Source organism: Bos grunniens, chromosome 19, assembly GCF_055505025.1.
Source record: "Bos grunniens cultivar Pamir isolate PY7600 chromosome 19, Bosgru_T2T1.0, whole genome shotgun sequence".
Lineage (NCBI taxonomy): Eukaryota > Metazoa > Chordata > Mammalia > Artiodactyla > Bovidae > Bos > Bos grunniens.
Window position 1 is genome coordinate 57296920 of NC_141183.1, and position 25916 is coordinate 57322835.

Here is a 25916-nt window from a genome sequence, read left to right on the forward strand (position 1 = left end):
CAAATAGAACTAGAGAAAGATCGGACTTAATCTGCATAAAGGTGGAGGGCTTAGGAAATGGGGAGGCTTTCAACAGACAAATTGCATAATTTCCAAATTGCTTGTATGTCCCTCCTTTACTTTCTCTAAAAAGGTTAGGGAAGGTCTCAGAGCAGTTGAGTAGAAGTGGGAGGTGAGATGGACAGAGTGGAAATGCTTGAAAATCTCAGGGGTCAGATGCTACAGCAATGTTCCATTTGCTCTGTTATGCACTTTAAAACATTATTCTGAGAAGAGGTCCATGGGATTCCCCAGAAGGCTAAATTAGGGGTCCATGGTACAAAAAAGATTAAGAACCCTTTTCCATAATAGTACAGTGCCACCACCCGGAGGGTGAAAGATGATCTCAAAAGGTATCACGGTGTCCATCCAAGACTTCTGCTGCTTGTATAATTTAGATCTTTTGTAACTCAAAGACGTTTTTGTTCCCTCAAGTCCCTTTGTTTTACTATATTTCTTACCGCCACATTGTACTTTGGTTTGGATAAAGTGGACAGTTTAAATGTCAAATCAGATAACACCGCATGGATGCCAGAAAACTCGCAACCCTTTCCCAATCTGTAAAATGGGGTAAAATTGTGCCACCAGTTAGAACTGAGGAGGTGACCACATAAGATAAACATAGAACATGTTTGCACAGTGCCTATCAAAGTAAATGTTTATAAAAATTTCCACTTGCCTTACATGACTATACTGAAATATTTCTCTTTCTATACTTGAAAGGAAAACTTGGAAGTTGATGGCAAACTCTACATTTATACCCATTTCCAAGAAGAGAAATAAAATGAGACTTGGCAGAATAAATGAATTACGCCTTTATTCAATTCAATGCTGGTTCTGTTCTGTTTCATGAGGATGGAAAGAGGGATGTGGTAGTTCCTGACACAAAATGCATGAAAAATCAGAGACTACTGTTTTGATAATGCCTTTTAAGTTTAGTTGTTTTATTTTAAAACATATTTAGACTAAATTTCAATTGTTTTGAAAAAGGAATTTCTTAAAAAGCCCTTGACTATGAAGTATTTTCATATATTGTCAAGGAATTCTATTTTTAAGGTGGGTGTTGATGAGGCTCCACCTTTATATTTTATACCAATTGGTTAATGAAGACAACCATGAGGGTATAAATAGTGTTATGAAAGATATAAGGTAGGAAGTTTAAATTGTATTTATTACACATGTTTAAAAGTGTGCTTATCTACTAAATTTAGAAGGTGAATGTATATATATTTGAGTATACTGAGATTTACAACAATATTTATTTTATTACAGATAATGAAGGAAAGAATCATATTATAAAATAATTTCTATTTTGTGGCAAAAGTCTGAAAAAGACTTGGAAAGGGGTCCAGAAGGACCTGTTTTTCTCCAGGACTTGTCTGTTGTAATAGGCCAGCCGGTTTCCTTTGTGGAAAACACTTTCTAGAGGAATTGCCAACAACAAGGCAAGTGAAGAATAATATATTTGGGGTTGCTGGGTGGCTCAGATGGTAAAGAATCCGCCTCAATGCAGGAGACCCAGGTTCAATTCCTGGGTTGGGGCGATCCCCTGGAGAAGGCCATAGCAACCCACTCTAGTATTCTTGCCTGGGAAATCCCATGGACAGAGAAGCCTGGCAGGCTACAGAACCTGGGGTTGCAAAGAGTCAGACACAACTAAGGGACTAACGTTTTCACTGTTGAAAATCCAAAAGGACAAAAGTTGCAAGGGCTGGAGTCAGGGTTCTAATACTCTCACTGTGGGCTAGAGATGTAGTGCTTGGCCACAGTGGTGGAAATCTGGCCCAGGGACTCCTTCATAAAGCCTGGCTCCTCTAGGAGCTGCCCCTTCCATTCTATGAAACCAGAAAATTCCCTGCCTGTAGACCATGGAGCCTTCAAGGAAACTCATGCTTTCCTCGAAGCTGTAAGGAGAAAGAAACAGAAAGGCAACTAGGGGAAATCACACCCCAAGCCTATGCCAGAGATAGAATTCAAATTTACATTACCAGCGACTGTATGGGAGTCACAGGAGATAAATTAACGCAAACGACCTTTGAAACCCCTGGGACTCGGCCAGAATCAAAGCCAGTGACACTTTCACAACTAGGACCCATGAAATTATCCAAGAGAAAACAATACCCACAGAAAGTGCATGTACAAAAAGTGGGTTACAAAGAACTGAGGGAACAACTCTCCATGTCAGAAAGTTAGAAGATGTGCCAACGGAACTGTCAGAACCAAAGAACCATGATAACAGACTGATATGAGAGTAATTACTGAATATGTATTCATAATATACATAAATTCATTTAAGAGGTAAAAGAAGGTCTAGAAATAGAACACTAACAGAAAGATAAATGAATCTAAAAATGAACCAAAAGAACCAAATATTTCCTACAAATGAAACTTCCGCAATTAGAAGTGTGAAAGAGGAGGTAATATAGTTGTCCTGCCACAGTTCAAGAGGGAAATAAGAAGGTGACTATAAGAAAATTCCCCAGAAAGCAACAAAGAAATACGACACAGAGATATAAAGAACTGGAAAACACAAAAGATTAATTAAGAGACATGAAGGTCACACTTATAGGTAAAACATTTCTGACTGCAGTTTCACAAAAAGAGAACAGAGATGTTAGGATGGATGGGTGGGGAGGTAGATAAATAGACACATGGAAACAAAGTGAAACTAAAATTTCAAACAACAACAACAACAAAAAACAGAAATAAAGTGGGTGGGGGAGGGGGAGGGCAAAGCCAGGGTTTTGTTTAGAAGTGGATAAGAGATATTAATTAAGTCTCTTGTGGATGTTACATTTAATGCAATAATTTCTTGAAATGCATTAATAAAACAAGCCAGTAAAAATGGGCAAAGGATTTAAACAGACATTTCACCAAAGAATGTATACTGATGGCAATTGAGAACATGAAAAGATACTCAACATCATTCATTATCAGGATAATATAAGTTAAAATCACATATGAAATATGAATATGCACCTTTTAGATATCTGAAATTAAAAAGATTTACCAAAGTAAGTGTTGGCAAGGATGTGGAAGAAATGGAACTCTCCTGCATTGCTGGTGGGAATGGAAATGGAAAAATCACTGTGGGAAAACAGTTTGACAATTTCTTTAAAAGTTAAGACAGACTTCAGAATGGGAGAAAATAATAGCAAATGAAGCAACTCACAAAAAATTAATCTCAAAAATATACAAACAGCTCACGCAGCTCAATACTAGAAAAATAAATGATTCAATTAAAAAAAAAAATGGGCCAAAGAACTAAACAGATATTTCTCCAAAGAAGACATACAGATGGCTAATAAACACGTGAAAAGATGCTCAACATCTCTCATTATTAGAGAAATGCAAATGAAAATCACAATGAGGTACCATCTCACACCAAACAGAATGGCTGCTATCAAAAAGTCTACAAAGAATAAATGCTGGAGAGGATGTGGAGAAAAGGGAACCCTCTTACACTGTTGGTGGGAATGCAAACTTGTACAGCCACTATAGAGAACAGTGTGGAGATTCTTTAAAAAGCTGAAAATAGAACTGCCAAACAACCCAGCAATCCCATTGGGCATACATACTGAGGAAACCAGAATTGAAAGAGACACGTGTACCCCAAATGTTCGTCGCAACACTGTTTACAATACCTAGGACATAGAAGTAACCTAGATGTCCATAGGCAGACAGATGGATAAGAAAGCTGTAGTACATAAACACAATAGAATATTGCTAAGTCGCTTCAGTCGTGTCCGACTCTGTGCGATCCCATAGAAGGCAGCCCACCAGGCTCCCCCGTCCCTGGGATTCTCCAAGCAAGAACACTGCAGTGGGTTACCATTTCCTTCTCCGATGCATGGAAGTGAAAAGTGAAAGTCAAGTTGCTCAGTCGTGTCCGACTCTTAGCGACCCCATGGACTGCAGCCTACCAGGCTCCTCCATCCATGGGATTTTCCAGGCAAGAGTACTGGAGTGGATTGCCATTTCCTCCTCAACAATGGAATATTACTCAGCTATTAAAAAGAACACATTTGACTCAGTTCTAATGAGGTGGCTGAAACTGGAGTCTATTATACTGAGTGAAATAAGTCAGAAAGAAAAACATCTTCCCAGTGGTAAAAAAAAAAAAAAATACAAATACAAGGATAGATACATATTCTACTTTAATGTGGCACATAGACAAATACCTGTATATAAATGCATATATGCACAATGTAGACAGAAGTATGTATTGTTGTTCAGTACCTAAGTCATGTCCAGCTCTTTGTGACCCAATGGACTGCAGTACACCAGACTGTAGTATATATACATCAAAATTAAATTACATGGTTCTTTTTTCAGGCAAAAAAAAGAAAGAAAAACACCAATACAGTGTATTAACACATACATATGGAATTTAGAAAGATGGTAACGATGACCCTATATGTGAGACAGCAGAAGAGACCCAGATATAAAGAACAGACTTTTGGACTCTGTGGGAGAAGGCAAGTGTGGGATGATTTGAGAGAATAGCATTGAAACATGCATATTATCGTATGTGGAATAGGTCACCAGTCCAGGTTCAATGTATGAGACAGGGCACTCAGGGCCAGTGCCTGAGGGATGGGATAGGGAGGGAGGTGGGAGGGGGATACAGGATGGGGAACACATGTACACCCATAGCTGATTCATGTATGGCAAAAACCACCACAGTATTGTAAAGTAATCAGCCTCTAATTAAAATAAATTTTTAAAAAAGTTAAACATACAACCTATCATATAAGATAGCCATTCCATTCCTAGATATTTATGAAGAAAAAAAAACTACCACTGCTCATATTGACATAAATGTTCATACCATCTTAAGTTGTAATAGCCAAAAACTGGAAGCAACTAAAATGTCCTTCAATGGGTGAATTGATAAAAACAAATTGTGATATATCCACCAATGAATTATTACTCAGAAATACACTTTTAAATGATTAATATATGTGTATGAGTTCATTCCAATCCCTAAGAAAGGCAATGCCAAAGAATGCTCAAACTACTGCACAACTGCACTCATCTCACACACTAGTAAAGTAATGCTCAAAATTCTCCAAGCCAGGCTTCAGCAATACATGAACAATGAACTTTCAGATGTTCAAGCCGGTTTTAGAAAAGGCAGAGGAACCAGATATCAAATTGCCAACATCTGCTGGATCATCGAAAAAGCAAGAGAGTTCCAGAGAAACTATTTCTGCTTTATTGACTATGCCAAAGCCTTGGACTGTGTGGATCACAATAAACTGGAGAATTCTGAAAGAGATGGGAATACCAGACCACCTGACCTGCCTCTTGAGAAACCTATATGCAGGTCAGGAAGCAACAGTTAGAGCTGGACATGGAACAACAGACTGGTTCCAAATAGGAAAAGGAGTTCGTCAAGGCTGTATATTGTCACCCTGCTTATTTATCTTATATGCAGAGTACATCATGAGAAACGCTGGGCTGGAAGAAGCACAAGCTGGAATCAAGATAGCTGGGAGAAATATCAATAACCTCAGATATTCAGATGACACCACCCTTATGGCAGAAAGTGAAGAAGAACTAAAAAGCCTCTTGATGAAAGTGAAAGAGGAGAGTGAAAAAGTTGGCTTAAAACTCAACATTTAGAAAACAAAGATCATGGCATCCGGTCCCATCACTTCATGGCAAATAGACAGAGAAACAGTGGAAACAGTGGCAGACTATTTTGGAGGGCTCCAAAAATCACTGTAGATGGTGACTACATCCATGAAATTAAAAGACACTTGCTCCTTGAAAGAAACGTTATGACCAACCTAGACAGCATATTAAAAAGCAGAGACATTACTTTGCCAACAAAGGTCCATCTAGTCAAGGCTATGGTTTTTCCAGTAATCATGTATAGATGTGAGAATTGGACTATAAAACAAGCTGAGTGCCGAAGAATTGATGCTTTTGAACTGTGGTGTTGGAGAAGACTCTTGAGAGTCCCTTGGACTGCAAGATCCAACCAGTACATCCTAAAGGAAATCAGTCTGAAATGTTCATTGAAAGGACTGATGTTGAAGCTGAAACTCCAATACTTTGGCCACCTGATGCGAAAAACTGACTCATTTGAAAAGACCCTTATGCTGGGAAAGATTGAAGGCAGGAGGAGAAGGGGACGATAGAGGATGAGATGGTTGGATGCCATTACCGACACTACAGACGTGAGTTTGAGTAGGCTCCGGGAGTTGGTGATGGACAGGGAGGTCTGGCGTCCTGCAGTCCAAGGGGTTGCAAACGGGTTGCAAAGAGTTGGACATGACTGAGCTACTGAACTGAACTGAACTGATGAGTTCGTGTGCAGATGTATGTGTAATACATATATTATATTATAAATATAATGTAATATGTGATATATAAATCATTCAATTCAGAGTAAAGTAGCATGTAATTGCAACTTATGTAAAAATTGTGTAACCTGTAAATAAAATGTAAAGGTGATAAAAACAACTGATAAATGTAGGTAAAGGTAGTAATATTTCTTGGAAAAGGCAACGGCACCCTACTTCAGTACTCTTGACTGGAAAATCCCATGGATGGAGGAGCCTGGTAGGCTGCTGTCCATGGAGTTGCAAAGAGTTGGACACAACTGAGCGACTTCACTTTCACTTTTCACTTTCATGCATTGGAGAAGGAAATGGCAACCCACTCCAGTGTTCTTGCCTGCAGAATCCCAGGGACGGGGGAGCCTGGTGGGCTGCCGTCTATGAGGTCACACAGAGTCGGACATGACTGAAGCAACTTAGCAGCAGCAGCAGCAGTAGCAGTAATATTTCCTATTCTATTCCTTTAAATTTTTTGTATACATGTAATTATTCAAAATTCAAATTTTGAGAAAACCCAGCTGTACATGTTTATATGAGATATAACTAAAATAAATTACACAGAAAATGTAGAGGTAATGTTATGGAAAAAATACATAAGTTAGCCTCAAACTAAAGAAAACTGATGTGGCTGTAAAAATATCAGACAAAACAGGCTTTAAGGCAAGAAAAGTTCATGAGTTAAAAGTTAAAGGACAGAACTTTTCGGGAGTTCTGAATGCCTAAATTTATTTTCACTTCAGAGTATAATCTCAAATACATAAGGGGAAAATGTCACCAGTACAGTCTTCTCTCAGTTTCTGGGAGGATTGATTCTAGGACCCTCGAAGATACCCAAATCCACAGATACCCACATCCCTTACATGAAAGGATATAATATTTGCATATAACCTATGCAGATCCACACATACACCATAAGTTATCTTTAGTTTACTTGTAATGCCTAGTACAATGAAAATGCTACAGAAAGAACTGCCTGTGTTTAGCATTTTCAATTTTTTATTTTTGATATTTTCTGGATTTTTTTTTTTTATGTTTTCAATGTGAGGTTGACTGAAATCAAGGAAACTCACAGATATGAAGGGCTCACTGTACAAGGAGAAATCAGCAAATTCACAATCACAGTGGGACATTCTAAAGGTTCTTTTCTAGGAAATAGATTGATCAAATAGACAAAACATTGGTAAAGATATGAAAGGCTTGAGCATATAGTTTACATGCTTGATATAAAGGGTTTTTATAGAACCTCCTAGCCAATAAATAGACACACATTACTTACAAACTCTCATAAAATATTCCTTAAAGTTGATGATTCCATAAGTCACAAATGATATTTTCAACCAACTGGAAACACTCTATAGCATTCTCTGGTGACAATTGTAAAAGACAAAAGAAGGGAAGAAAAATGAAACAAAAATAGCCAGTCTCTCCCCCCACCCCATATATTTAAAAACAAAACAAAACAAACACCCACTTATTCTAGGAACTTAACCAGCAATTAATTCCCTGCATCAAATTCCTTGGTGCTTAAAATAAACAGAAACTTCTTTCCTGCACCTACTCTTGACTGACTACTGTTTACATTAAAACACAGGAACTCCTGTTCAGTTGTATACTATGAATAAATCAAAACCCAACATATAAATTGGTAGAAGACATTTGTTACTCACAAAGCCAACCAAGGATCAATACTGATAATATATACAGAACTAGGAATCAGTGAAAAAAACCCAAATAACAAAATTGAAAATGTGAACTGGTAAAAAACCCAAACAGCATAAGCACACATGAAAAGCGGCTAAATTTCCATAGCAACTGGAGAAATGCAAAATAAATTACATCATTAATTGTTTACATTAAATTGGCAAAAACTAAAAAATTAGGTGTTGGTGAATATAGAGGAAAACGATAGCTCTGACAAAGTATTCTAGTTAAAATGTAACTGATAGCATGAAACACAAATTGAAAAGGTCAATTAAATGTGAGGATACACATACTGTATGTCCAGCAGTTGCATTCCTATTAGTATATTCAGAGAACTGCTAATATTGCATAAAGAATTCACATTGTTTTAATGGCAAAAAAAAAAAATTGATAAAACATAATGACGATCTACCAACCAGAAAATCAATAAGTAAATTATGCTTTATTCATTATACATCCTTTAAAACTAAAGGAAAAAAAATCTGTAAATCATGGACAAATCATGAAAATACTGATGAATAAAAAAGCAAGTTATAGAAGGATGTACAGAGTAAGCTACTTAATAGTGTTTACAGACCATAAATTTGCCCTGAAAACTGTGAATGTGAATGAGAAGGATACTGTTAACTTCAGCAATAACTGATTTATTTTATTTCTTTAAAAATTTATGAGTCAAATAAGAAACAATATCAATGTATATGCTGGATGGTGGGTTCAAGAATGTTACACTCTACACATCAGTAATGCTTAAAATTCTCTAAGCTAGGTATGTGAATTGAGAACTTCACGTATGTGAAGAATCAACAATACATGAATTGAGAACTTCCAGGTGTTCAAGCAGGATTTAGAAAAGGCAGAGGAACCAGAGAGCAAATTGCCAACATCTGTTGGATCATAGAAAAAGCAAGACAATTCCACAAAAACATCTACTTCTGCTTCACTGACTACGCTAAAGCCTTTGACTGTGTGGATCACAACAAACTGTGGAAAATTCCGAAAGAGATGGGAATACCAGACCACCTTACCTGCCTCCTGAGAAATCTGTATGCAGGTCAAGAAGCAACAGAACCAAACATGGAACAACAGACTGGTTGCAAATCGGGAAAGGCATACTTCAAGGCTTTATATTGCCATCCTGATTATCTAACTTTTATACAGAGAACATCTTGCAAAATGCTGGGCTGAATGAAGCACAAACTGGAATCAAGATTCCCTGCTGAAATATCAATAACCTCAGATATGAGACGATACCACCCTTATGGCAGAAAGTGAGGAAGAACTAAAGAGCCTCTTGATGAAAGTGAAAGAGGAGAGTGAAAAAGTTGGCTTAAAATTCAACATTCAAAAAATGAAGATCATGATATCCGGTCCTATCATTTCATGGCAAATAGATGGGGAAACAGTGGAAACAGTGACAGACTTTCTTCTCTTGGGCTCCAAAATCACTGCAGATGGTGACTGCAGCCACGAAATTAAAAGACACTTGCTTCTTGGAAAAAAGCTATGGCAAACCTAGACAGCATATTAAAAACATTACTTTGCTGACAAATGTCCATCTGGTCAAAGCTATGGTTTTTCCATTACTGGTTTTTCCAGTAATCATGCAAGGATGTGAGAGTTGGACCATAAAGAAAGCTGATGAAGACCATATAAAGACCATAAAGAAAGGAGAAGAGTTGATGTTTTTAAACTGTGGTGTTGGAGAACTTGAGATTCCCTCAAGTTCTGCAAGGAGATCAAACCAGTCAATCCTCAAGGAAATCAGTCCTGAAAAATCATTGGAAGGACTGATGCTGAAGCTGAAGCTCCAATACATTGGCCACCTGATGCAGAGAGATGACTCCTTAGAAAAGACCCTGGTGTTGGGAAAGCCTGAAGGCAGGAGGAGAAGGGGATGACAGAGGATGAGATGGTTGGATGGCATCACCAAGTCGATAGACATGAGTTTGAGCAAGCTCCAGGAGTTGGAGACGGACAGGGAAGCCTGGTGTGCTGCAGTCCATGAAGTTTCAAAGAGTCAGACACAACTGAGCAACTGAACTGAACTGAACACTTCAGTATGTTTGAAATTTGTGCAATTTAAACAAATAAAAGAAATAATTATAATAAAGTTATGAGACTATAATTGTCATTAATAATAGCAGAAGAAAAAGAAAACACCATTCTGAGATACTGTGAAAAATGAAGGAGTAATGAATGCTCACCAATGCCTAACTTTGCACAGGGAACAAAGTTAGGCTTTACCTATTGTGACTGATCAGTGTTTTGGTTTTATTTTTAGTTGGGGGACTAAAAGAATATGTGTTCTTATTCACTAATAAAAGGTATTAGGCACCAAGAAACTGAAAAGTTAATGAAATGTATTCTATCATAGACAAAAACATCTGTGTATGGATCAGAACTACTTTCCCTGGGACAGTTTTCACAGTACTAATTTGGTTTGTGGATTTCCAAGATAGAGCCATGGTCATGAAAACTAGCTTTGCAGTTAAAAAATTTTAGTGTTTAAGAATCAGGAGAGTCACTTCAATTTTTTAAACTTGATTACATAACAGTAAATAAATATAATACTACAAATGAAAGCACTCTGTAAAGTGAAGGCAAACACTTATGAAGTGTGTTATCTCAGAGTGTGTTCAGTCACCAAGTCATATCCAACTCTTTGCAACTCTATGGACTGTGGCAAGCCAGGCCACAGATGGTCCCTCACCATCTCCCGGAGTTTGACCAAGGTCATGCCCACTGAATCAGTGATGCCATCCAACCATCTCATCCTATATTGCCCTCTTCTCCTTCTGCTTTCAATCTTTCCCAACATCAGGGTCTTTTCCAGTGAGTCAGCTGTTTGCATCAGGTGGCCAAAGTATTGGAACTTCAGCTTCAGCATCACTCCTTCCAATGAGTATTCAAGGTTGATTTCCTTTAGGATGGACTGGTTTGATCTCCTTGCTGTCCAAGGGACTCTCAAGGTTCTTCTAAAGCACCAGAGTTCAAAAGCATCAATTCTTCAGCACTCTGCCTTCTTTGTGGTCCACCTCACATCCGAAAGTGACTACTGGAAAGATCATAGCCTTGACTATATGGACCTTTGTCAGCAAAGTGATGTCTTTGTTTTTTAATACACTGTATAGGTTTGTCATAGCTTTCCTGCCAAGAAGCAATGGTTTTCTAATTTCATGGCTGCAGCCAGCATCCTCAGTGATTTTAGAGCCAAGAAGAGGAAATCTGTCACTGATTTCCACTTTTTTCCCACTGATTTTCCACTGATTTCCACTGTCCACTTTTTCCCCTTCCATTTGCCATGAAGTAATGGGACCCGATGCCAAGATCTTATTTTTTTTTTTTTAATACTGAGTTTTAAGCTGGATTTTTCACTCTCCTCTTTCACCCTCATCAAAAGGCTCTTTAGTTCTTCTCTTTCTGCCATTAGAGTAGTATCATCTGCATATCTGAGATTGTTGATATTTCTCTAGCAATCTTGATTCCAGCTTGTAACTCATCCGACCTGGCATTTCACAAGATGTGCTCTGCATATAAGTTAAAGAAACAGGGTGACAGTGAGCAGCCTTGTCATACTCCTTTCTCAGTTTTGAACCAGTCAGTTGTTCCATGTAAGGTTCTTACTGTTGCTTCTTGACCTGCATACAGGTTTCTCAGTAGTTAATTCGAACTTCTATAGCTGAGCTGATGTGAATCTGTTTCAAAGGCCATCCGAATCACATTTGTTTTATTCTATTCAACTTGTAATGTTGAATGTCTGCTCCTGTTAAAATACTCAAGAGTTTTATCTTGCTAGGGCAATGGAGTAGCAAAGTAGGGTGATGAACCTGTTGCCAGGCTCCAAAGCTCATAAAACAGTAACCTATAAATTGGTTAAGAGTAGATTAAGTCTGCTGAATACTTCTTGTAACAGAAACTGTGCTAAGGGTTTTTGTTTAATCTTTAAAATACCAGTTTTAAAATCCATTCTATTACACTCTCCAGATTTTACATGAAGACACTGAAGTTTAGAAAAGTAATGTAGGGGAGGGAGGAGGGAGGAGGGTTCAGGATGGGGAACACATGTATACCTGTGGTGGATTCATTTTGATATTTGGCAAAACTAATACAATTATGTAAAGTTTAAAAATAAAATAAAATTTAAAAAAAAAGAAAAGTAATGTAACTTGTCCAAGTTCACATGAGTAGATCAGAGGCAGAGCTAAGGTTTGGAGCCAGTTCTGTTCAATTCTAAAACCTATTTCTCATCCCTAGGACACCTCTTATTGATATGGGATCTATAGACATGAAGCCGGAGAAGGCAATGGCACCCCACTCCAGTACTCTTGCCTGGAAAATCCCATGGGTGAGGAGCCTGGTAGGCTGCAGTCCATGGGATCTCGAAAAGTTGGACACAACTGAGCGACTTGACTTTCACTTTTCACTTTCATGCATTGGAGAAGAAAATGGCAACCCACTACAATGTTCTCGCCTGGAGAAACCCAGGGACGAGGGAGCCTGGTGGGCTGCCGTCTATGAGGCTGCACAGAGTTGGATACAACTGAAGCATCTTAGCAGCAGCAGCAGCAGACATGAAGCAGAGAACATAACTTCTAGTCCAATTAGATCTGCAAACATTTTTATGCCTAAAAAACTGTAATGAATCATAGCCGTAAAACTATAAAATTTAATACTGAAAAAGAATTTAGATATCACCCTTAGTTTATTCTTTTACTTATTTACATACTCATCTGTTTATAGATGTTTATTGATCAATATTTATCAAAGTGGCTAATGTTAAAAGATAAAAGAATAAAATTAAATAATAAATAAGAATTCTCCTTAAGTACTGATCCCCTGGAGAAGGGAATGGCTACCCACTCCACTATTCTTGCCTGGAGAATCCCATGGACAGAGGAGCCTGGTAGGCTACAGTCCATGGGGTTGCAAAGGGTCAGACATGACTGAGTGACTGAACAAGAACAACAACGTGAGATTTTATGCTTTCATGGCTCTAATAGCTATTATAGGGTACAAAGATGCATGAGGTGCAAATCTTATCTTTACCTTGCTGTTGAGAAGAACACAATTTACTATAGAAAGTAGTTAGTGTATGTTACATATTATCTAGTCCACCACTTCTATAGATGAGAGAATTGTAATATAAAAAGGTAATACCTTGAATAATAACTAGATTATCCAGTTAGTCAAATCATATTGTCACCGATCCAATGAAAACTCAGGGTCCCTAGTGTATTCCACCTGCTAATACAAATACAATGCACACAAATCAGCTGCTAGGGAAAGGAGTTTATAGTTTTGCTTGTTGAAATATATACCTTGTGAACTTTATTAAATGAAAATGATAGTTCAAAAAATTAGATCTGTTTGACTCCTGAAAGGGATCAGAGAATAAAGTTATCCAGCACCTTCCAGTAAAGGGATTCAGAGAGTAGCTGGAGGTGTTGTATTACAAAGTCCCTTCCTTTGCCCTGACTAATCACCACAGGGGATGTTTCAGGCCAAGTCTAAGGTTTCACTTCAGTTGTGATCCCCAGACTGAAAAGCTGCACTCTCATATTAATCGGCATAAAAATTGGTGCCTTGAATCTTCCCTTAGAGTAGAGCACTCAAGTTTGGAATCCAAAGCCTGACTGGGATTGTAGACCACGTTCTTCATAACTTCTACCGACTTAATTTAGACCATTTCCACCTGGAAAGGGTCTCATTCAGGTCCTCTCTGCTCACTGTCTCACTAGGGTTGCATGTCCATGAGAGTAGATCAGATTTCTTTGGAAGTTAAGAAAACTTACAATGATACTACTCTCTTTCCTTCAAAACCAAAGTATGATTTTTCAAGTTTTTGCCATTTGTACTTCCCACATGTGAGCTTGGATTTGTCCACTTCTTGCTATCTGCACTTCTCACCTCACCAAAGCCACAGGACTGCTCCTGATGTCCTAGTGACCTGCTGATGGTCTCCCTGCTGGAGTCCACTCCTGACACAGAGACAGAGAGCTGCATTAAAATGCTGAGTCATCCCATGATCCCACCCCACCCCCTGGCCTCCTTGTAACCATTCCTGGGCTTCAGGGTGCAGTAAATACCATTAACATTTCTTCCCCTGGCCTGTAGAGTCCTCTGCCATCTGATTGGCCCTTGCTGCATCTCCTCCCTATCTTCTCCACCCTCCCTTAACTCACTAGGCCACAGTCTGCTGTTCTTTAGTTTCTGGTTATACCAAGTGTCTCCTCACCTCAGAAATGCAGCCCTCACTCTTTTCTCTGCCTCAGCTGCTCTCCTGACACCCTTCACTCATTCCAATCTTTTGGGTTTCAGCCTAAATCTTCCTTCTAGAGACTCTTCCTCAGCCTCTTTTATTTATCTTAGCCACTTACCTTTTTTCCTATATAAAATTCACTCCCTCAGTGGGGAGAGTGGAAAAGCAATGAAAAGTAAACAAATAAGTGCTATTTGCTCTCCAATAATGATATTGATCTGTAGTTAGTTGAGCACATGCCTTCTCCATCAGAGCATAAGTCCAACAGCAGAGACCTGCCCATCCCTTTCACCACTGTATCCCCAGTTATAAGCACATACCTGCACATAAATAGGGCTTCCCTGGTGGCTCAGCTGGTAAAGAATCCGCCTGCAATGTGGAGACCTGGGTTCAATCCCTGGGTTGGGAAGTTCCCCTGTAGAAGGGAACAGTTACCCACTCCAGTATTGTGGCCTGGAGAATTCCATGGACTATATACTCCATGGGGTCACAAAAAGTTGGACACAACTGAGCAACTTTCACTTTTACACATAAATACCTGCTGAGTGAATTAATATAAGAATTCTGTGGATCTTCCTATATATTCACATGTATATATATATGAATATGAATTGTATACTTAATTATTTTGTCAGTACCATTAGTTTTTAAGTTGTTCTCAGTTTTCTACACAGACAATCATATTGTCAGGAGTAGGGAAGATAAATGTTTCACAGCTTATCCAATAACTATACCAAGTATTTTCCTTTCCCATGTTATCATATGGACTGAAACGTCTGAGCAGATGTCTCCAGCTCCGTCATGGGAAGTAGAGTACACCAGCAGGGAGAGCTCCAGAGCCCCAGTCTTGCTTCAAAAATAAGAGCTAAGCTTTTGTTGGTTTTCTAATCGCTTTGCCAAAGAGTTATGAGGGGAAACGGGTTCTACTCTCAAAACTAAACTTGAAAATCACTGGGCTAGAATTTCTGAAACAATATGAACAGTGGTATCCCAGTCATCCTTGTTTTTTTTAGAAATGATCATTTATTGACTATTTAATATGAGTCAGGTACAAACTCTAGGCATTGTATATCAATATTTCCCTTTAACAAATAGTTTTTAAAAGACTAAGTGAAATGTCCATAGATGCAGAGAAAGTAGGTATTACAGTCAGGATTCAAATCAAATCTTTCTAATTCTAGCCATTTCTCATAATTACAAAGTTAATTAAGGCCTTATATAAGGAGATTTTGAAATACTTTCTCCCCTTTAGTAATTTGACAAATTGTACTTTCTAAGAAACGGCCACGACAGTATCTCTCATCCCACATAAGCTCCTATGTCGTGACTGTGACAGTCATACCAGCGAGAGGTAGTGCCTACGTCCCCTCATCGTAAGCCAGGGTGACCTCTGACCACACCCAGAAGTGATACTCTGTAACTCCTAGGACCAAGTCACAGAAGAGAATACTGCTTCCTGTTCCTCTGGAGGCTTGCCTCAGTTTCTAGACACCATGACGTGAGGAAGGCCAAGAAGCCTTGGAGGGGATCCAAAGGCCCTAGTCCACAGCCCGGGCTGAATTCCTGGCTGGCAGGCAGAACTAGCTTGCCAGCAATGCAAGTGCGTCATCTTAAAAGTAGATCCTCTAACCCACCATTTGCATACTCCATTGAGTTGCCCCAGCAAACACTGCATGGAGCAGAGGTGAGCTGGCTTCACTGCTGCTGCTGCTGCTGCTGCTAAGTGGCTTCAGTCGTGTCCGACTCTGTGCGACCCCAGAGACGACAGCCCACCAGGCTCCCCCGTCCCTGGGATTCTCCAGGCAAGAACACTGGAGTGGGTTGCCATTTCCTTCTCCACTGAGTCCTGCCTAAATTGCAGATACACAAGCAAAACAAATAATGGTTGTTGTTTCAAGTCACTAAGCTTTGGGGTAGTTTGTTAAGCAGTAATAGATAACTAAAACAGAAGACATTCTATACACCAGAAAGGGTGAAAAAATTCTACTAACAATTAGGTTTTTGAATATACAGATTATATGTATTAGTATCAAGAATACAAAAAACATCGACAAAGCAAAAAGACAACCTACTGAATGGGAAAAAGTATTTCCAAATGGTATGACTGATAGGGGTTAATATCCAACATATATAAACAGCTCGTATAACTCAACATAAAAAAAAAAAAAAACACCTCAGTTGAAAAATGAGCAGAACTGAATAGACATTTTCCAAAGAGGAAATGCAGGTGGCCAATAGGCACATGAAAAGATACTCACCTTTGACAATCATCTAGGAAATGCAAATCAAAACCTCAATGAGATACCACCTCACAGCTGTCAGAATGGCTATCATCCAAAAGAACACAAATAACAAATGTTGGCAAAGACGTGGGGAAAAGGGAACTTGTTACACTGTTGGCAGGAATGTACTTTGGTGCAGCCACTGTGGAAAACAGTAAGAAGATTACTAAAATAATAAAAATAGAATTACCATATGATCCAGCAGTTCCACTCCTGGTGTATATCAAAAACAAAACAAAACACTAATTCAAAAAGACAAATGCACTGCAATGTTCATAGCAGCATTATTTATAACTGCCAAGATATGGAAACAACCTAAGTGTTGGGCAACAGATGAAGGACAAAGAAGATGTGGCACAGGCGAGGGGCTGCTGAGTCTCGACATGATCTGCCCACCTTGGTGCTGGGCACTGGCCTGCCTTGCCTGTCTCCGGACACCCAGGATAAATATAGCAGTGATGCTGACGCTGGCAAACAAACTGAAGCGCGAGGACAGTCTCAAAGGTCCTGGGTGTCAGCTACAGCCTCTGACTCCACTCGGCGGGTTTCTGTGACAGACAGGCTGTTTGTTAAAGAGGTTGTAGAACTTGAATCTAATTTACCTTATAGGTGTAAAGTGCATGTTTCCGACCCAAGCGAGCTTCATTGCTTTCAGCTGTCACCCCAGATAAGGGTTACTAACAGGTTGGAAAATTTCAGTTTGGAGCTGAAGTTTTCGATGCATACAACACGGTGCCTCCCAAAGTGAACTGCTTGACCCAGGTCTGGCACCCCAAGTCCACAGGAAAAGGCGAGACACGTCTCAGGGCACTGACTGGGCCCCCACAAGGATGCTGAAGGATGCTGTTTGGGGACTAAACTCTTTATTTACTGATCCTTTGAATTTTGGTGATCCACTGGATATAGAAGCTGCAGAACATCGTTTAGGGGACAAGGAGGTCTTCTGGAATAAAGGAGAAGACTACATTAAGCGTTACAGCAGAGGATATGGGGAGAGGACTGCAGGGCCCTGGACTGTGCCTTAGAAGTTCGTCTCCAACTGAAACCAGAAGGGAGCCTCCTCCCAAGTACTCAGCTCCCCCCAGTCCCACTGGGCCATCCAAGTCCTCTGATCCCATGTTGTCCCAAGGAAGAGCATCTTCCAGGCCACCCATTGCAGACAGAGAGCCCCACATAAATATAGCCAGAAAATATATTTGGGGTTCTAAAAGAGTTATCTGCTTACCTTAAGATGCTTATTTTTTGAAACTATACTGCATGGACTGTTGATGAGATTCTCGAGAAGTTGTAATGAACTCAGCATTGAGGCTTGAGTTTGCTTTTCCCCCTCTCAGAGTTAGTCCTTGCACGGGTGTTGCTAAGGATGTGTTCAGCGCAGTCACAGATTGGTGCTCAGAACTCTGCTACAGACTGTGATTGGAGGCGAATGCTCGTAGCTGCTCCCATGAATGTTGCCCCTACTTAAATGCAGTGAAGCTTCCCAGAGTACAGAGCCATTCACTGTAGAGCTCTTACCGCAATGTATATTTTACTGAATTTGGAAGAAATAATCCATGTCCCAGGGCTTCCCTTATGGCTCCGAGGGTGAAGAGTCAACCTGCCATGCGGGACACCTGGGTTTGATCCTTAGGTTCAGAAGATCCCTTGGAGGAGGGCATGGTGACCCCCTCCAGTATTCTTGCCTGGAGACTCCCCATGGACAGAGGAGCCTGGTGGGCTACATTCATAGGGTCTCCAAGAGTCAGACACGACTGAGTGACAGACCACAACACGGCAATCCATGTCCCAAGAGTTCCCGGTGCTGGAGAAGAGACTACGGCAGGCCCTGGGCACTGCACACTGGGCCGGACGGTGATGGGAGCCCGGGAGCCAGCAGAGAGGTCTGGCAGTGGCTGTGGGTGGCCTGGCATGTAATGTGGTCTCCCCACAGTTCACATCAGGGGATGTGCTAGCCCTCCTCTGATACCCCTGTGAGTCCTGCAAGATCTCCTCTCCACCTGGCAGGACTCATGTGTCTGATGTAGTTTTGGGTGCTGGATTCTGATTCCCTGAACCTCAGCCTCAACCTCCTCACAATGCGTGGTTTCCAGGTGATGCATGGTGCTTGACAGTAAAAGATTTTTGTCTCTTAAAAAAGGAAGAAGTTATTTATACATACAATGAAATGCTACTTGATCATAAAAAAGAGGGAAATTTTGCCATTTGCAGCAATATGGGTGGACTTGGAGGACATTATGCTAAGTGACCTAAATCAAATCCCTTATGATTATACAGTGGAAGTAAGAAATAGATTTAAGGGCCTAGATCTGATAGATAGAGTGCCTGATGAACTATGGAATGAGGTTCATGACATTGTACAGGAGACAGGCATCAAGACCATTCTCATAGAAAAGAAATGCAAAAAAGCAAAATGGCTGTCTGGGGAGGCCTTACAAATAGCTGTGAGAAGAAGAGAAGTGAAAAGCAAAGAAGAAAAGGAAAGATGTATACATATGAATGCAGAGTTCCAAAGAATAGCAAGAAGAGATAAGAAAGCCTTCTTCAGCGATCAATGCAAAGAAATAGAGGAAAACAACAGAATGGGAAAGACTAGGGATCTCTTCAATATAATCAGAGATACCGAAGGAATATTTCATGCAAAGATGGGCTCGATAAAGGACAGAAATGTTATGGACCTAAGAGAAGCAGAAGATATTAAGAAGAGATGGCTAGAATACACAGAAGAACTGTACGAAAAAGATCTTCACGACCCAGGTAATCACGATGGTGTCATCACTGACCTAGAGCCAGACATCCTGGAATGTGAAGTCAAGTGGGCCTTAGAAAGCATCACTACGAACAAAGCTAGTGGAGGTGATGGAATTCCAGCTGAGCTATTCCAAATCCTGAAAGATGATGCTGTGAAACTGCTGTACTCAATATGTCAGCAAATTTGGAAAACTCAGCAGTGGCCACAGGACTGGAAAAGGTCAGTTTTCATTCCAATCCCAAAGAAAGGGAATGCCCAATGCTCAAACTACCGCACAATTGCACTCATCTCACATGCTAGTAAAGTAATGCTCAAAATTCTCCAAGCCAGGCTTCAGCAATATGTGAACCGTGAACTTCCTGATATTCAAGCTGGTTTTAGAAAAGGCAGAGGAACCAGAGATCAGATTGCCAACATCGGCTGGATCATGGAAAAAGCAAGAGAGTTCCAGAAAAGCATCTATTTCTGCTTTATTGACTATGCCAAAGCCTTTGACTGTGTGGATCACAATAAAGTGTGGAAAATTCTGAAAGAGATGGGAATACCAGACCACCTGATCTGCCTCTTGAGAAACCTGTATGCAGGTCAGGAGGCAACAGTTAGAACTGGACATGGAACAACAGACTGGTTCCAAATAGGAAAAGGAGTATGTCAAGACTGTATACTGTCACCCTGTTTATTTAACGTATATGCAGAGTACATCATGAGAAACACTGGACTGGAAGAAACACAAGCTGGAATCAAGATTGCCGGGAGAAATATCAATAACCTCAGATATGCAGATGACACCACCCTTATGGCAGAAAGTGAGAGGAACTCAAAAGCCTCTTGATGAATGTGAAAGTGGAGAGTGAAAAAGTGGGCTTAAAGCTCAACACTCAGACAATGAAGATCATGGCATCCGGTCCCACCACTTCATGGGAAATAGATGGGGAAACAGTGGAAACAGTGTCAGACTTTATTTTTCTGGGCTCCAAAATCCCTGCAGATGGTGACTGCAGCCATGAAATTAAAAGACGCTTCCTCCTTGGAAGGAAAGTTATGACCAACCTAGATAGCATATTCAAAAGCAGAGACATTACTTTGCCAACAAAGGTTCGTCTAGTCAAGGCTCTGGTTTTTCCTGTGGTCATGTATGGATGTGAGAGTTGGACTGTGAAGAAACCTGAGCGCTGAAGAATTGATGCTTTTGAAACTGTGGTGCTAGAGAAGACTCTTGAGAGTCCCTTGGACTGCAAGGAGATCCAACTAGTCCATTCTGAAGATCAGCCCTGGGATTTCTTTGGAGGGAATGATGCTAAAGCAGAAACTCCAGTACTTTGGCCACCTCATGCAAAGAGTTGACTCATTGGAAAAGACTCTGATGCTGGGAGGGATTGGGGGCAGGAGGAGAACGGGACAACAGAGGATGAGATGGCTGGATGGCATCACTGACTCGATGGACGTGAGTCTGAGTGAACTCCCGGAATTGGTGATGGACAGGGAGGCCTGGCGTGCTGCGATTCATGGGGTCGCAAAGAGTCGGACACGACTGAGCGACTAATCTGATCTGATCTTATCTGATGCTAAATGAAATAAGTCAGAGAAAGACTGACTGTATGTGATCACTTACATGTGGAATCTAAAGTAGAACAAGCTAATGACTATAATGAGAAAGAAGCAGACTTACAGTTACAGAGAAGAAACTAGTGGTTACCAGTTTAGGGAGAAAAGTGGGGAAGGTTATGAAGAGGTACAAACTGTTAGGTACAAAATAGACTACAAAGACATTGGACAGCATGTGGAACACAGGCAATGTTTTACAACTAAAAAGGGAGTATAAGCTTTAAGACTGTGAATCAGTTTAGTGTAGACCTGTGACTTACATAGTCCTGTGCATCAACTAGACTTCAATATAAAATATTAATCTCATCCCCCAAAGAAAAAAATACAGTGATTTTATGCTACCTTTCACTAAGCTATTACTGTTGTGGTTTACAACGTCAATCCTCTCCTTAAAGAATTATGTTTTTACTTTTGCAGAATGCTTCAAAACCATGATTTTTTTTCCTTTATTTTATTTTATTTTTTAACTTTACAATATTGTATTGGTTTTCCACATATCAAAATGAATCCACCACAGGTATACATGTGTTCCCCATCCTGAACCCTCCTCATTCTTCCCTCCCCATACCATCCCTCTGGGTCGTCCCAGTGCACTAGCCCCAAGGATCCAGTATCGTGCATCGAACCTGGACTGGCGACTCATTTCACATATGATATTTTACATGTTTCAATGCCATTCTCCCAAATCTTCCCACCCTCTCCCTCTCCCACAGAGTCCATAAGACTGTTCTATACAACAGTGTCTCTTTTGCCATCTCGTATACAGGGTTATTGTTACCATCTTTCTAAATTCCATATATATGCGTTAGTATACTGTATTGGTGTTTTTCTTTCTGGCTTACTTCACTCTGTATAATAGGCTCTAGTTTCATCCACCTCATTAGAACTGATTCAAATGCATTCTTTCTAATGGCTGAGTTATACTCCATTGTGTATATGTACCATAGCTTTCTTATCCATTCATCTGCTGACGGACATCTAGGTTTCTTCCATGTCCTGGGTATTATAAACAGTGCTACAATGAACATTGGGGTACATGTGTCCTTTCAATATACAAGCAACTCGTATAGCTCAATTCCAGAAAAATAAATGACCCAATCAAAAAATGGACCAAAGAACTAAATAGACATTTCTCCAAAGAAGACATACAGATGGCTAACAAACACATGAAAAGATGCTCAACATCACTCATTATCAGAGAAATGCAAATCAAAACCACTATGAAGTACCACTTCACGCCAGTCAGAATGGCTGGGATCCAAAAGTCTACAAACAATAAATGCTGGAGAGGGTGTGGAGAAAAAGGAACCCTCTTACACTGTTGGTGGGAATGCAAACTAGTACAGCCACTATGGAGAACAGTGTGGAGATTCCTTTAAAAACTGGAAATAGAACTGCCTTATGATCCAGCAATCCCACTGCTGGGCATACACACTGAGGAAAACCATGCTTTTATTGTTCAGTTTTAACTCTTTTAAGCTATGTTTTTACTATTCTTGAATTCTTAATTTTGACCCATCCTCAAAGTTCTGTAAACATTGATGATTGGCATTTAGGTTTAGAAAGAAGAGCTTGATTTGTGTTCTTCTCTAGAATGCATGATTTTCTGAGTTTTTAAAAGCTTCAATTCATGCACAAAGCTTGGTTTGTCTTTTATATTCAAGAATTTTGCCTGAGTATACCTAGGCATGTGTTTCATTTGTTTTTAGTGAGCCTTTTTAAAAGGTTACTTATTATTTTGTTTGCCCTGGGTCTTTGCTGCTGCATTCGGGCTTTCTCTAGTTGTGGTGAGTGGGGACTACTCTTCGTTGGGGTCGCGGGCTTATCATGCAGTGGCTTCTCTTGCTGCCGAGCACGGGCTCTAGGCGTGCAGGCTTCCATAGCTCAGCACAGGGGTACAGTCGCTGCAGCTCCTGGGCTCCAGAACGTGGCCTCAGAAGTTGTGGCGAATGGGCTTAGTTTTTCCCCAGTACGTGGAATCTTCCTGGAGCAGGGATGGAACCTGTGTCTCCTGCATTGGCAGATGAATTCTTATCCACTGGGCCACCAAGGAAGTCTTCAGTTCAGTTCAGTTCAGTTCAGTCGCTCAGTCGTGTCCGACTCTTTGTGACCCCATGAATCGAAGCACGCCAGGCCTCCCTGTCCATCACCAACTCCCAGAGTTCACTAGCGGATCTTTGTAAAGCTTCAAACAAACATTTCTTTAACTCAAAAACGTCTTCTGTCATTTAATTGTTAATTGTGTTCTTCTAGTTTCATTTCCTGCTCTGGAATTCCTATTTTGCAAATTACATCTGTTGGATTCCTTATTTCTTATCTTTTCTCTCATTATTTTCAATTATTGCTTGTTTTCCTGTGAGTCTTCAGAGAGCTCTCAAGTTTTTGTTTTTTTTTTTCAGCTTCATTAATTGATATTTTTTTCAGTATAATTTAGGGCATTCATTCCTTCAGCAGGAGGTGAACATGCCAAAGACATTTCTAATTTTCACTCAATCTTTCCAGACCTCAATTATTTCCTTATTCATGATAATCAATTCTCATTTTGGAGATGAACTATCTTCTTGGATCCTATTGCAAACAAGATTTTAAATCTTTTAAAATGTTTGCTCTTTGCTTGTGACATATTTTGGTGCAGTTTAGTAGGAAAAGATAAGCAGTGCCAGGAATGGGAACTGACAGGAGAAATATTCGGCAGTACTCTGTAGTGTGACTCTTAGTACTGATGTATCTGTTTTAGATTCCAGGGTTAATAATGGAGTGTTATCAATTTTGGCTCTAGTTTCTAACATATCTTCATGGAGAATATGAGGCATAAATATTATGCAAAAATAGCAATGAGAAAAGCTGAGGCAGACTCGATGTGCTCTCATAAGGATGGGACATCCTTGCAATGCAACACCATGTAGCCATTATGATGATACATTTATTGACCTGGAAAGATGTTTGCCATACACAGTTAGTGCTAAAAGCACATTTTTGAAAACATATGCAGCCTGATCCTATTTTTTTTATTTTATTTTATTTTTAAACTTTACAATACTGTATTAGTTTTGCCAAATATCGAAATGAATCCGCCACAGGTATGATCCTATTTTTGTGAGAAAACTAGCATACATATTAGTCATAGTCACAGGCTGGAGAACTGTAATCTTTCTGTTCAAAATGGGGCTTCCCTGATAGCTCAACTGGTAAAGAATCCTCCTGCAATGCAGGAAACCTGAGTAAAGAATCCGCCTGCAATGCGGGAGACCTGGGTTCAATCCCTGGGTTGGGAAGGTCCCCTGGAAAAGGGAACAGCTATCCACTCCAGTATTGTGGCTTGGAGAATTCCATGGACTGTATAGTCCATGGGGTCTCAAAGAGTTGGACACGACTGAGCAACTTTCACTTTCACTTTATTCAAATCAGTTCAATTTGCTAGATCAATACAAACTTGCAGTCAGTAGAGGGCGCAAAGAGAGAAAGAAAGAAGTGAGGTGAAAAAGCTGATGTATGAGTAGGATGAAATTTTTCATAACATAAAGATTATTCTGATTTTCCCTCCATTTGTTTATCAAAGAAAATTTCAAAAGGATCACAGAAGCATAATTGCAGTTTGACTATCATTCTGAAGAATGTTTGGTGTTAGCTAGAGAGTCAAAGGAAGGAAGGAGAAGGAATGGCAGGACCCAAATGGAGAAGGAAATGGCAACCCACTCCAGTGTTCTTGCCTGGAGAATCCCTGGGACAGGGGAGCCTGGTGGGCTGCCGTCTATGGGGTCGCACAGAGTCGGACACGACTGAAGTGACTTAGCAGAGAGTCAAAGCATGTACTTTCAGTGGGTAAAGGGAACAGAAAATAATAGAGTGCCTATTTTGTGCCAGGCACTAACATATACATAATACACTATAGTATGCTACATAGAACATATTTTGATATTGCATCAGACACTGCAAGCAGATTAACACAGTCTTGATGGGGTTTTGATTAAACTATAAATCTTGGAGATATTGACAATCTCTCAAAGCTACAGATCACTGTATAGGTATTAAATGCTTTCAGATTTACTATTGCTTTTCATACAACATTCTGTAGAACAGACCCACTCACACCTATGGATAGATCAACTAAACAGAAAATTAACAAGGAAACACAAACTTTAAATGATACAATAGACCAGTTAGACCTAATTGATATCTATAGGACATTTCATCCCAAAACAATGAATTTCACCTTTTTCTCAAGTGCACATGGAACCTTCTCCAGGATAGATCACATCCTAGGCCATAAATCTAGCTTTGGCAAATTAAAAAAAATAGAAATCATTCCAAGCATCTTTTCTGACCACAATGCAGTAAGATTAGATCTCAATTACAGGAGAAAAACTATTAAAAATTCCAACATATGGAGGCTGAACAACACGCTGCTGAATAACCAACAAATCACAGAAGAAATCAAAATTTGCATAGAAACTAATGACAATGAAAACACAACAACCCAAAACCTATGGGACACTTTAAAAGCAGTCCTAAGGGGAAAATTCATAGCAATACAGGCATACCTAAAGAAACAAGAAAAAGTCAAATAAATAACCTAACCCTACACCTAAAGCAACTAGAAAAGGAAGAAATGAAGAACTCCAGGGTTAGTACAAGGAAAGAAATCTTAAAACTTAGGGCAGAAATAAATGCAAAAGAAACAAAAGAGACCATAGCAAAAATCAACAAAGCCAAAAGCTGGTTATTTGAAAGGATAAATAAAATTTACAAACCATTAGCCAGACTCATCAAGAAACAAAGGGAGAAAAATCAAATCAATAAAATTAGAAATGAAAATGGAGAGATCACAACAGACAACACAGAAATACAAAGGATCATAAGAGACTACTATCAACAATTATATGCCAATAAAATGGACAATGTGGAAGAAATGGACAAATTCCTAGAAAAGT

General features: G+C 39.7%; 1 pseudogene; it reads left to right on the plus strand.

Moving 5' to 3' along the window:
* Positions 1 to 16990: 16990 nt before the first annotated feature.
* LOC147352767 (NEDD8-conjugating enzyme UBE2F pseudogene) lies at positions 16991 to 17716 on the plus strand (annotated as a pseudogene).
* Positions 17717 to 25916: the final 8200 nt, after the last annotated feature.